A 12,491-nucleotide genomic window follows, 5' to 3' on the forward strand; every position below is an offset into this window, starting at 1 on the left:
ACAGAAAATAATGTGCCACAGATCACACCGCAGAAGCAAACTTCTCAGCAGACAGGTACTTGATCATATCACACCCACCTCGCTTTAATGAACTGCCCTTGGTGGCTGTATTTAGATCATAAACGTAATTTAATCTCATTTGTTATGTTGAGAAAGTCTAGAGACTATTAACTCTGAACTATACAGGATGGGGCAAAAGTAGGTTTACAGCTATGAGTATGCAAAACACAGTTGATTATTGTATTATTACTTAGGATTGCATTATTTTCCAAATGAACAACTGTAAACCTACTTTCGTCCCACCCTGTATAATACTGTACATTCTTGCAAATAAGTAAACACGTTGTTTTTCTTTCTTTGCAGAAACTCTTTAGCCATTACAAAGGAAGTAGAATTTATGTGATTAATACAATTTTTTAAAAGTAACCAGTATCATTTATACTCTTATGTGTGCTTTATGCCTCGGAGCAGACCTGTGGGCCAAATCTTGCCCAGTGTCTGTTTCTGGAATGGGAATACAGTGATGTCCGTTCATTTGTGAAATGTCTGTGGCTGTTTCTGTGCTACAGCAGCAGAAATGAGTAGTTGCTAAAAGACTGTATCAGCCCTCAAAGCCCCAAATACTATCTAGGCCTTTCTAAAAAGAGTTTGCTGACCTTGATTTAGAAGAATAGCTACTCTTTTTGCTAAATTAACAGATAATGTTCATTTTGACAATGACCTCAAATCGTGCAGAGAAATAAAGCACTAAAGTAATTCCATAGTTCCATAACAATTAGCAGTGATTTCTAGCTTATTATGGGCTGTGGCACTTAAAAAAAAAAAAAAAAAGGGGGGGGGGGCTGTGGACTACATACAGTTTTCTGTGTCCTGACTCTGATTCTACTGGTTCTCTTCAAGAAACAAATCACAGTGGAAGACAGAAAGTCATATTGAAGAAGTAAACACTGAAGGATGATATTATTGAAGGGAATCATTCCAATTATATAAAAACAGTAAACAGTTTGCAAATTTCCAAGCCCTCACCATCATTGATAACCATGAACTACCGCACATTTATAATTGAATGCAAGGCCGCAGGGGGCCCAACACCATGGTGGAGAACCACATTGTGATTTCAAAGAAACAAACACAATCAGGGATCTCAAGATTGATTCATTAATTCGTCCTTTCAATATTCAAGTGCTCACTGTGGGCAAGCCTGGAGGGCAAAGACAACTGAAGATACTAAGGATATAACCTTGGCTCTCAAGGGATATACACCCCAAGAGGACAAGAAACAATTCAATGGCTTATTGCAAGCCTGAGGGAAATACAAAGGAAGTAAATCAAGAAGAGCTTCAGGAAGTAGCATCTGACCTGGGCCGGGAGAGGTCTGAACTGGCAATGGCAGGAGGCCATTCAAGGACGGAAAGTCTAGGACCCGGGGAGTCACAGAGGTTAACATACTTCACTCAAGCTCACAAAGTTCTGGAATTAGGTTTAGAATCCAGGTCTCTAGTGTAAAGCCATTTGCAAGATTTCCAAGAAGGAAATATAAAAGTATGAGATAATGTTATTTTTACCAATTTAAACATTTCATTTAATAAGAGGGGAAGGTTGTTACATAAACTATAATAGGAAAAGAAATCTGGACATCAAGCCAGACCAAAACCAATCAACCAGCAAAAAGCCCTACCATTGTCAAGAGTCAAAAAAGACCAGAATATTCAAGAGTAAACCAGGGTCCGCCTTTAGCTTACAGAAATGAAGATAACCGTCAAAACTAGTCTTAAAGTTTGGAGCTACCCCAATTTTCTATGACATGGCTCATTTTCCAGCTGGGGGTGTCTCTCAGTGCGGCCTTTTATATCTGCGAGGGTGCCTGATCTTTAGCAGAAATGATGGCCTAAGACCTCACAATCAGCACCTTCTGTATTTAGACAATCCCCTTCCCTCTGCTGCCAAATAAATTCCATTTTAATATCTCAAATGGTATAAACTGTTTAACCCTAAAAGAAAAAAAAGTGGAGGAAGAAGTGGGGTACTGTGTGGTGACTTAATTCCACACTGCAGAGTAATTAAAGGCCTTTGGCGAGCATCTCAAATGGAGGGTGGGGGGTGGTTCGGTGTATTGGTCACTGTTATCCTGCGTGGAACCCTACTTAGTGAAACACTGGGGAGATGCTGAAGGCAGCCAACCTTCACTTAGTCAGTCCTAAGTAAACAGGCCTTAAAGCCTTTCCAACCAGCATCTGATGGGAGTAACACACATGGGACTGGGGCAGTGTGATGATGATGGCATGTGTGGTACACTGTATGATCATAACGATTGGTGATGTCTTCACTGCTTACAGACACACAATAACATCCTTTACTTCCAAAGTAGTAAAGGATGTTAAGTGCGAGGGAGAAGCACATTCCATGTCACGTGTGTTCTTGGCGTTATAGGTGTTGAGCCGTGTTTTCTGAGATCCCAGAGGCCAGGCCGAGCTCTAAGCACTTCTGAATTTAGAGAAAACTCTCCATGGCATCTTCCTGTAAACCCTCCCTCAGCAACACCAATCTAAGGGAAGGCCCCTCACCAAGCCCTGAGCTTTCCTATCTCGTGAGTCTGTGTGCTCTGAGCCAGGCCGCACAAGGGAAGACGACGCACCAGGTTCCTGCGCGTCACCATTTACTAACTGCATGGCCTTGGGACGTGGGTTAATGTCTCTCTAGCTCATTAATCTTGTATTTAAAGTGGAAATAATAAGGAAACAATAAACTCCATCTGGTAGGGTGGACTTTTTTAGAGGACAAAGTAAGTTAAAACATGTAAAGTGCTTAGAACTTTGTCTTGAAAACAGTAGGTGCTCAATAAATGCTGTGGTCGTTACTGTCGTCATTATCATCATCCCACTGGGACTTCCTCTCCTCTCTGTCACTGAAACCCACTCCTCGGGCCTCACCATGCACCCAACATGATCCCTTCTCCCCGATTTGAATTCAGGCCGTCTGTCAATCAGCTGGCACTATTAACTTACGTGTAACTGCCATGCGTGCAGGAAGAGTTTTCTTATCTAGACCATAAACCTTTTGAAAACAAGGACTTCCATGTGTGTTTGCTTTGCATGTAGAATAAATCTGATAAAATGGTTAATGGTCACAGAGGTTCAATAGGGATATCTTAACGCGATGTGCATGCTTCTTATTTTTAAACAACATTCTCGGTAGCAATCCACAAGGTAGTTATTAGTGGTAGTAGACAATCAACCAAAATGTACAATTGTTATCTGTTTGATGCTAAGAGTTTGAAATTGAAAATACACCACTTGCTAATTCCAGACCCACAAACTGGTAGGTCGAAATCAATGACCTGTAAGGTCCTAGACAGACCCCATTGGCTGCCCTGGCCAGAAGCCTGGAGTTTGCAGAACCCAGATGTGTTTGGTCCTGTACCACCCTGAGCCAGGCGGCAGGCGCTCGCCCGTCACAGAGGCATAGACCCACCTGGGGAATTCCATGGGCCTTTGCCAGAGATTGTTTTAGAAGCAGGCAAGGGGCCCGGTTTTAGCCAATGGGGCAGGGGATATTTGCTGTGGGGCTTCTGGAAAAGAATTTCCTCCTGATAAAAAGAGGGGTGCATGAGGAATCCCTCACCCTTGCTTCCTGCCTGAGACTCCTTGAGTAAATGGCAGCTGGTCATCACTGTGGTGCCACCTTAACACCACGAAGAGAAAGCTAAGGGCACGGCGAGAAGCTGATCCAGTGCTCGCGTAACGTTAGTGAAGTTGCATTAACCAGCCCGTTTCAGAAATAATAGCTCCCCCCATTGCTTAAGTCATTTTAGTTCTGTTAGTTGTACCTGAAAAATTCCTGTTTGTCAACATGCTAAGAACCCAGGTACCACACAATTGAGGCACGGTGTTAATCTATGGGAAAGGTGACACACAGGTAATCTCTGGAGATTCACAAAATCCCTCCGGGATGGTCTTAGATGGATGCTGGCTGGGCCCTGCCACCCGGAAGCCCACCATTTCTGTTTCTATGTAACTGATGCTCACTCATCTCACCTTGGCATGTTGGCGTCTTTTTGTAAACTGAGGCTGACATGCACATAGTCAGAGATTAAGGTCAATAGAAAAAAGGTGTTCCCTAATTTCAAAACGGATCTAAACTCTATTTTCTGCAAAAGATGTCTTCTAATCCTTTATCCGCTGGATTATTTTAATAAGTTCATTTTTGCATACAATTACTATTGATTCTTTCCAAACATTCCTGACATGCCTTTGATGAGTTCCCAGTTTGTCTCTCATGTTTCTAATCTAAACATTCTACTATGTGTATGTTTAACGATCTGAGCATATACATTCCATTCAAGCTCACAAAGCTCTCCTTGGTGCATGCACAGATAACTTCGACCTGCAAACTCACTTCAGAGACTGGCAGATCAGAAAGTGCTGCTGCAAGGCTCAGCCCCCGCCCTTCCCTCGCGCTGCAGATGAGGAGCCTGAGGTCTGGGGAGGCCACATGCTCTGGTGAAGGTGGCACGGGGAGCCGGTGGCACCATGGAGAGCAGGAAACTGCGGTAGTTGGGTGGGAGTGATCACAATGACACTCACTGTAACAAGAGAAACTCACATTCACCCTAGGCTGAGACAGAGCAGGGACTATTCCAGGTTCTTTATGTTTTCATTCATTTAACCCTCACCAGCGCCCCAGCGGAGGCAGGTCCTACCATCACTCCTGTATTAAAAATGAGAAAACGAAGACAAGAAAAAGGTGCCGAAGGTTAAGCACAGCTCCATGCACACAGTCATCACTCGGCCATCTCTCATCCCCTGACACATACTGGGCCATGGGTGACATTTCTTGAATGGCTACTATTGCTAGGCCAGTGGCTTGCATTCCTCAAATACTGATTTTTCTTCACAGTTTGTAGCTCAGGCACATAGGATGGTCTGAGTGCCAAAGAGGCCAATGCATGCAGCTCCTTGTATTGTCAGTGTCACCTGAGTTCCTAGACCCCACAGCAGGGACTAGCAAGGGGGAAGAGAGGGCTGCTGGGCAGGCAGCAGGTGGGCAGGTGGGAAAGAGGTTAGGAGTCAGGTTTGATAGAGGACAAAACCTCCCTCCCAATTAGCAGTCCTGCCTGCTTCCCAAAGTGCAAGTCGCAGAAAACAGCACAGAGAAGACACCTGGCGTGACCCGGATGTCCTGCTTGTGGAGGGAGCAGGGAGGAGGCGCTGGAAGGCAGCATCATTTTCCAAGGAGCATCACTATTTCTCACTTAACCACAGAGCTGGCCACGCTGAGGTAGCCATGTTTCTGTTTTTTATTGCATTTCAAAGCCAACGTAAGCATGGACGTAAGTATGGAGAGCCGGACTGGCCTTGTGAGGTGATCTTGTCCAAGTTCACTCAGGGTCGCAGAGAGAAGCAGACTGAGGCCCGGGGAAACTGAGTGGCTCACCCAGCTCATGGCCCACACGGCCAGTCCCAAGTCCCTCCCTGCTCCACGCCACATGGTGGCATGAAGTGCAAGGCAGCTTGGGAAAGGGCAAGGATTGGGGTTTGGGCTCCTCCGCATACCCCAACAGGGGCCTGGACATGATCCCCAATATGGAACCCAAGTTAAATAGCAGGGGATCCAATCAGTTGCTGAACCAAACAAACCTCTCTCCCGAGTGCTGTCTGGCTTCTCTGGGAGACTGTCCAAGGCTGGGCGCTGCTCCGGTCAGACGATAGACCTTGCAGCTCATCCCAGACACAGAGGTGGCCGGATCAGCCGCGTCCCAAACCACTCAGCCAGCCTGACAGCTCAACACGGCCTGGGCAGACAGCATCCAAACGAGCAAAGGAGGGAACTGGCAAGGCCTCCTCTGGTCAGATTTTCAACAGCCTTTGAGCTGGCCGCCTGGCCCAGCCCCAGCCGCAGCCGGAGCCCCGCTACCCGAGCCAGGGCCTCCCACTAATGCGGCCCCGAGCAGCAGCCTTGCGTGGCCTGGGTCTCCTGGCACAGCCTCCCGGCCAGTCTTGCCCACAGCTGTCAGCGGCACAGTCTGTTTGATGCTGCAGGATGGCAGCGGTTCAGTCGATGCTTCCAGGGCAGTGTTCTGGGGAAGGGGAGAGAGAGAGAGTCCCCTTTGGGGTGGGGGGGGGGGGGCAGTGGGCCACTGCCAGCAGGCTGGCTCATCCACATCCAAACACCATCAAAAGCCTGCAGGCTGATTTTTTTTTGAGACCAGGCAACTGAACGGCCCCTGACATTTGACTCGAGACCATCCAGGTGGCCTACGGAGAGAGATGCACTCCTGACAGCTCACCTTAGGGGAGGTGACAGCAAGCTGACGCCTGCTCTAAATAGTAAGAACGCTTCCTGGCTTCTCCAGGCAGAGAGGGAAACGGCCCCGCTGGTGACACCCCGCGGACCTCGCCTTCACCTCGCTGCAGAGGGCTGCTGATGCAAAGGCTGGTATTTGCCTGCAATCTTTCCCTGGGAAGTAATTAGTTTCCATTTAGAGGGATGACAAATTGATCAGGCAGGAGTCGCACTGAGCTCTGAATTGAAGCTAAACTGCGATGGCTGTGGCACGGGCAAGTCAGGTTTGTAGGTCTGTCGATGCATTTTACAGTTTCGAAATTCAATCACCCAACAGCAGGAGAGGAGAGACACCGCTCTGCACAGAGAACCAAAGCCCGCGTTTCCTTCTGCGAGTTCATTATCACCTCGCTAAAGCATGACGGTGGTGTGAAATGGGTTAGACGCACGGATGCTTCTGTTAACGGCCAAAGAAAAAAAAAGTCGCACATCATTAGGAATGGAATAAACGATACTGAGGCACAGAGCAGAAATGATTTGATTAGTAATTTCCAGTTTTGAAAAGACCTGGAAAAGTACCAAATGACTATACAGAAGGTGTGATGGAGTTCTTAATTGCTATAACTGCTCTGGGAGACTTGATGATTTGTGACATAGAATGCAGCACAGTACGCGAACGCTAATAACCGTTAATTAAATGCAGCAATGATATACTCTCAAAATGCACATACGAGCTACCATAATTTCTAGATTAAAAGCTGCACTGTCAGAAGCCAAAGGCAAAGAAAGGTGGAGGGAGCAAGAGACATCTCTCTTGCCTCCATGAGCAGGCCCCACGGTCTACCCAGGACGGAGCGGGCAGGAAACACTGTGGGAAGAAAACACACTTGGCTGGAAAATGTGGAACGGCTCCTGAATGAAGCCGGCCCTCTGGAGGGAGAGTTATTAATTCCGAAAGGCTGTTGCTGCACCGGACCATCTGGCGGTGTGTGGAGGGTTCAGTGGCTGATGCGGTTTCCGGTTGGATCCGCCTCGCCCCCCTGTGGCATCTCCCACCTGAACTGTCATCATGCCAGGTCCAAGATGCTGGGAGGGGAGGGGAAAGGGGAACTTGGGAGGTTGTGGCTGCAGAGTTTCAGGGGCTCTACTCCTAAGGAGGGAGGGAGGGTGGGAGGGCAGACAGTGGGGCAGGGCGGTGATTCACTCGAAAGCTCATCTGAATGCAAGATGAAAGGAGTCAATCCCCCTCCCTGCGGGTGAACATGCTTGTGAGCCTGAAGGGAGAAAGATGGAGGGAGTGCTACCATTTCCAACTCAATTATCTTCCCAACAGCACCCCGAGGAAGCGGGGACACACTGAGATAGCCAGAGGCAGTTCAAGCACGCCAGTGTAGGCCGGCCTTACTGCTCTCATTTAGCCATTGCCAAAGCCCCCCGTTTTAGGAAACAGAAGAGGCCTGCCTCCTGGAGAGGTCAAGAAGCCAGGCCCTCGGTGCACAGGGAGTGTGCCCCTGGTTCTGTAACATGCTGGGGTGCTGTGGGGGCGGGGGGGGGGGGGGGGGGGCAAATGTTCCTGCAATGAGGAGGCAGGAAAGACTTGTGAACGGAAGAACTGGAGAAAGTTTCATAGAAGAGGCGGCAACTGAAGCAAATCTTGAATACGTTCCGGTACGTGGATGTGGGGCAAACAAGGGCATCCCGGGGAGGAACCGCACAGCCCCCGCCCCGGAGGGCGCAGAATGGCCAGCAGAGCGAGTGGGAGAAGTCAGGGCACCTCAGGGGGAAGTGGACGAGGGGAGAGGGGGGAGGAGACAGTTCATGGAGAGCCTAGAAGGAGTCAGACGTGGCTGCCGTGCAATAAAGGGGAGTGACCGGGCCAGGCAGGGTTCACCAGAGCCCCTGTCTGAAACTCCCTTTCTTCAGGTACCTGCGCAAATGCTTCCTAAACAGCACCCTCGCCTGTGCTCTCAAACTCGCGTTTCCTCTTAGCATTTACCACTCCAGCCACCGTACTGTACATTAACGTGCTCACTGCCTGCCCCAGGCTTGCCCACAGTGACCTGACCTCGTTCACTGCTGAATCTCAGGCTTTGGAACAACGCGCAGCTGGCGCCCGGTAACTACCTGCTGAACCAGCAGCGGTGGCTGGATGGGAGCAGGGCAGGCAGTTCTGAGGGCTGTCCGACCCGCAGTCCAAGCCCAGCGGGAACCGGTGCTGAAGGCAAAACTCAGGCTCTGCTCCAGATGAACTGAATCAGAAACTCTGGGTGGTGCCCGGGACCTGTGTTTTTTTGTTTATTTGTTTGCCTTTTCCTTTCTAAAGATTTTTTCATTGATTTTTAGAGAGAGAGGAAGAGAGAGACAGAGAAACGTTGATTGGCTACCTCCTACATGCCCCCCCCCACCCCGCCCCCCGCGCAAGGGATCGAGCCTGCAACCCAGGTATGGGCCCTGACTGGGAATAGAACCGGCAACCTTTCGGTTCACAGGACCATCATAGAACCAACTGCGCCACTCTGGCCAGGGCAGGGACCTGTGTCTTGATAAACTCTCAAGGTGGTTCTGCTGCACACTTGGGAAGCACGGGATCAGAGGACAGTGGGCACAGGGAGACCAGCTAGCAAGTTCCCACAGAGGCTGTTGTGATGGAAGAAGGACAGACTGGGCTCAGGTTTTGAGAGGTAAAATACACTGCACTTGGCAAAGGAAGAGTCTGGGGAGATCTGTCGATTTCTGGCTTTGGTCACTGGCCGAATCGTGAGCATGAGAATACAGGAGCAGACACAGGTGTGGGCAGGGTTGGGGAAAGAGAGAGATCAGAGGTGATAAATTCAATGACTACTTAATAAAGTTCCTTATATTTCAAAGGCAGTCTAGAGACATTCCCAGGACCCTATCTCAGGGTGTCATTTAAAAACCAGGGAATCGGCAGAGGACAAGGAGGTTGGGAGAGGATGAGTGGAGTTGGTATACTTTTAACGTTAGGTGCCCCAGGGACATTCCTGGTGGTGGCGGCGTGTCCTGCGGCCAGGTGGAGAGAAAGAACCATGGGTGTGGGTGGAATCCCATGGTGAGACAGAGTCAAATCTTGAATTACATGGAGGTGGAAGGCCACTGAAGTTGTCAGAGATATGATGGAAATAAAAAGAGAAGAATGTTGCAACACAAAAAAAATAGAAGGCATCAGCTGGGTTCGTGAAGTTTTACGTTCCCTCCAGCAGGGTCTGAGGAGGGCAGACCACTGAGACCTCTGTGAGGACAGGGCAGCGCCACCACGGGGCAGAGATGCAGTCAGGGCAGGGAAAGGACACCAGTAGCTGAGAGGAAAGAGCAGGAGTGGAGGTGAGAGGACTTCATGTTGGTGGGGACTTGTAAGCACGTTTCTATGCTGAGAGGGAGACGGAGCTTAGAGAGAGAAGAGATCCCTGGGGAGGGAGGATGGGGTGGGGATCAGTGCACAAAGGCTTGAGTTTAGATGGGAGTGATACCTCTTTCACTGAGAAATGAGGGAAGGACTGTCATCAATAGGAATGCAGGTAAGTGGGCCCGCCAGGTAAGGCTAGACAAAGTGGAGTCTTCAGTGGTGAACACAACATAGTTATGCTCCCTGGAACGCAAATCTGATTGAGATACGGATAAAGATAAATTCAAGACACACTCTGGTAAATGGTACCAAGTTTCATGGGATGAATTAAAGACCTGAAAAGTGAAAAATAAAGCTATGAAGCCAATAAAAGAAAATGTAGAATGATATCTGTAGACTAAAGACAGAGAAAGATTTCTTAAACTAGACCTCCCAGAACATAAGAGAAAAATTAAGGATATCTTAAAAAGATCACTAACTACAGAGAGGTAATGCATAGAAATCAGAAGAAGATACAGTATTTGAGTGTCTAAAAATCACAAATGACCCATAATTAGGCTATACAAAAAACAAAACAAAAAACTACTGGAACTCAGTAAGAAGTCAGACTCAGAAAAATGGTCAACTCATGACAGTACTTTATACTGTCAAACAGCAAAAACTAGAAACGTGGGTAACAGCAAGTACTGGCAGGAACACCTGGATCCGAGACCCTCATGCACTGCAGACAGGGGCAGCATTCACAGCAATTCTGAAAACCAACGGCAGGAGTCACTAACATCAACTTGTACTTGCTTTATGACCCAGCAGCATCTCCTGGGATGTATCTCAAAGCAGTGACAGCAGAGTTTTGTAAATGGACACATTTCAAGGACGACTGTGGTCATCATGCTGGGGACCACACACCTCAGATCCTTTACTAGGGGAAAGCGTACTCGGCTCCTGGACAGCACTGAGAAGTAACAAACATGTGTACACCCAGCAGCATGGGCTGATCTTAAACATGGAGTGTGGAGTGATAAGAAACAGGACTGAAATTATGGCACATAACCACTTAGGTAAGCTAAACACACCCACAGTTTAGTAACATTACCTATTTGTCAAGGTTACACATCTATCACGTTAGGCTCAGTGTCTGGAGGCTGAAAAAGCAAACTGAAATAAAGGGGAACAATTAAGAGAGGCCTCAGGTAGATCCGGAATGATAGTACACTCTGAATGAAGGAGTATGGTTAATTCAATTACCTTACTCTAATGCTCATATTTATATAGGTGTCCCTCCAAAATGTATACACACTTTGAATAATTAATTCCCATAGGTTAAATCTGAAAGAAAAGAAGCATCAACTGAACTATCAGAAAAAAAGTGTGTATATATTTTTTGGGGGACACTCTATATTTATTTATAAAGTAATAAAAACAGGTTTATGGAAGAGATGCATTTCAAGCAGCGTGTCTGCTATGTCTTCCTGAGGTGGTGGGGTTCGTGTTGTGTCTTCAATTTATGGAGTTAACAGATGTGACCTGGTAAGGGACCTGGCATGAATGGAGACGGGGAAGCAGAGGATCTGACTGGAAATACGGAATGGGCTAGGGCCACTGGAGCTGACAGCAATGGAAGGTGAGGCCCTTCCTTAGCCGAGGGAGGGAGATAGACCATCAATCATAGGGGACTTTGGGTGGTCAGCCGGGACCGAGGAAGGATGCACCACGTTGGCTGCAGCCTGGGAGGGGGAGGCAGGCAGCCAGGCAGGCAGGTCCAGCAGGAGCAGGGCAGGAAGTGACCGCAGCTCGGGATCCAGCAGCGGGAGCTGAGCCTGCGGGGCCTGCCTGGTGGGCACCTACAAAACTCCAAGGTAGCCGTGCTGCGCCCACATCAGAGCTCAGTGAGGACTTTCTCCAAACACAAATTGCCATTGTGGCCGTGGAGAAGTGTTTTACTGTTCCAGGCCCACATCCTAGCCCGGGGAACCAAGCCTTCTTTCAACCCCCACCCACAGCCCCTCCGGTGTCAATGAAAGCCTCTGTGTCCCAGCCGGTTGGTTGTCTGCCCCTCGTGCACACATTCGCGCGCACACAGAGTTAGTTCTGTACTGATCAGAGAAGTGCACAGTGTTTCCGTCTAGTGCATCATGGGATTTCGGCGCCCACTTCCAATTTCTGGTAGGTAAGGCCGTCAGTGCCCCTACCTTAGGCAGGCTGTGTGTGTGTGTGTGTGTTTTTTTTTTTTCTCTTGTGAGTTTATTTTCCAGAGGTTGGTTTAGCGTATTCTAAAGGATTCAAGTGTTGGGGCTCTTGCTTTTTCCCTTGAGGGAATTATGACTGCTAGGAAAAATTTCCTGTCTCATCCGAAGCTGTCTTCCGACCATCCGGGCCACCATCAGCCATTTATTTTTCTTACAGGCACCAAGAAAAATGTTTTAAAGTATATTTTCTAAAGAGATGAATGTCATGAGACATATACATCCATGTACAATTTATCTCACAGCTTCCCCAGAAAAGAGACCACGACGCTCCCCGGGCCCCCAAAGCCCTCCCGTGGGGCTGTCTGCTCCAAGTCAGAGTCTAAACATCTTTCTTCCCTTCTTTTGGGCCTGGCAGCCTCACTCTCTGTAAAAAGGCCCAGCCAGCAGGACAAAAGGGGACGTGCTTCATGTTTTCAAGTTTTGCTCTAAGACACCAGAAACCGCTCAGAAGAGCCCAGGGAGACCCGGAAACGGCTGCCACAGGTCACCGCACAGACAGCGCGAATTCAGTTCTCAGGACCCTAGGCCAGTGGTCGGCAAACTCATTCGTCAACAGAGCCAAATATCAACAGTACAACGACTGAAATTGCTTTTGAGAG

Source organism: Eptesicus fuscus, chromosome 4 (assembly GCF_027574615.1).
Source record: "Eptesicus fuscus isolate TK198812 chromosome 4, DD_ASM_mEF_20220401, whole genome shotgun sequence".
In the NCBI taxonomy this organism is placed as follows: domain Eukaryota; kingdom Metazoa; phylum Chordata; class Mammalia; order Chiroptera; family Vespertilionidae; genus Eptesicus; species Eptesicus fuscus.